Genomic DNA, 1,877 nt, shown 5'->3' with positions numbered 1-1,877 from the left:
GTTTTTCCTATGAAACATATCATTAAATGGTTTTAAGTTCTCATAAGGTGGTTTTTTTCACATTTCATGAATGTGTATGAATAATGAGAAAGGTGCAAGTAATTTTCAAGAATTTTGAAGTGTGTGATTGAGATATTGTTTGAATCAATGTTTGAATTCAAAATATAAATGTGTGTTTATAATTATGCATCTAAAATGGATCAGTAAGTAGCTCAAATTATTAGAGTTGGTACTAACTCGCAAAACTGATATCATACCATGGCTATTGGACATTGCAATTAAGGAATGGTGCATGCTAATATGGTCACTTGTGAATTGACTATTAGAAATCTATGACTTTGGAAAAAAAGCTACAAAAGTTGAAAATAATAGATAAAATGATGGGTTGAATCCAAGACGAGATGGAATGAGTGGTTGAAATTAACTTCTCAAGGGAACTAGTGTAGAATTATATGAATTGGAGATATGCAATGAAATTAAAAATGGAGGACGCTTGACTTTCTCCCTATTGATATTTTATTAAACAACTATTGGAATGTAAAATTATAAAATCCTGTGAATACTTACATAATTGATATCAAAAGGGTAATGGTCAAGTTCGAAAACTAATGTATCTTCTTCAAACATAAATCCTACACATGAGGATAAAAGAATTGAACTCTTCCACATAAGGATATACGGAAATTGTGCATATACGGAAGATTGTGCATATCTTCTGTATATGCGTAACTTTCTTATATATGCCTATCTTTCATAAATGTACATCTTTTATGTATGTGCATCTATCGTACATGTGCAACTTTCATATATACAGAGGTTGCGCCTATATAGAGGCTGCATTTTTGTGCATATATGGAAACTGTCCATATATGGAAGATATGCGCATATCTTCTATATATCTGTCACTTTCTTGTTAGGATATTCCGACACATAGTAAATAGTTAAGTTCAACTTGGTCTAGTATAGAGTCAGGTAAAGTGTGTTTCTTTACCGTTGTACATTTTGTAACTTACAATCCGACGGTCACAATATGTAGTGATCCGATGGTTCACTCTCTCCTCGGTATTACCGACACTTGATCCGTGGCTTGACACCCGATTGGTCCATGAGTTCTATTTAAAGCGCATGGAGGGTCATTGTTCGGGTAATCCGTCTATGAGAGAAAGCTTATGTAAATTTTCATTCTTTGATTAATAAATTACCTGAAGTGGCCAGGTTGGCTCAGGCCGTGGACTGTTTCCCTCTTTGAGGGTTTTAACCACGTCAAAAATACTGGTGTATTGATTTGAGATCTGGTTGTGAGCGGTGTCCTTTTGGTGTTCTTTCTGAGGAACTTACCCTGTAAATTCCTACATGGTATCAGAGCTATTTGAGGGCCGCGTCTATTGGTGATCCAAATCTGAAGCCGGTAGAACTGCATGCGGCTGTCGTTTCCTAGATCTACTGTTTCTGACTGCTTTCGGGCCGAGAGGACTACTTTTTTGTGTTCGGAGCATCTGTTCCAGTGAGGAACCCCTTTCGTTTCACGCGAAAAGGTTTCCGGTAGCCCTATCTACGTCATTTTTAAGATCTGGAGGTATAGAGTGTTTATCTGCAGTTTACTGTTATTTTCTCTCTAGTTATTTCGGTTTCTGTTTATTTAGCTTTTTCTAATTACCGGATCTATACCTTTCATTTCTGCGTATGCTCTTTGCCCTATGACTCTGTGCGATTTGGGCAAATCAGAAACAGAAAGGAAGTTTTTTTTCTCATGCGTATGCTCTTTTCCCTGCACCTTAGTGTGATCTTGGAAAATCAAAAAATCAAAAAGAGTCAAGGGATCTCTCCCTGAATGGTTCATGAGGCACAATACTTGCTAAGGTTTTGCAAATGGGGTA

This window comes from Pinus tabuliformis, chromosome 4_2 (genome assembly GCF_031772625.1).
Source record: "Pinus tabuliformis cultivar Carrire ecotype Pingquan chromosome 4_2, CPIR1, whole genome shotgun sequence".
NCBI classification, from domain to species: domain Eukaryota; kingdom Viridiplantae; phylum Streptophyta; class Pinopsida; order Pinales; family Pinaceae; genus Pinus; species Pinus tabuliformis.
Note: the sequence above shows the minus strand (reverse complement) of the source record.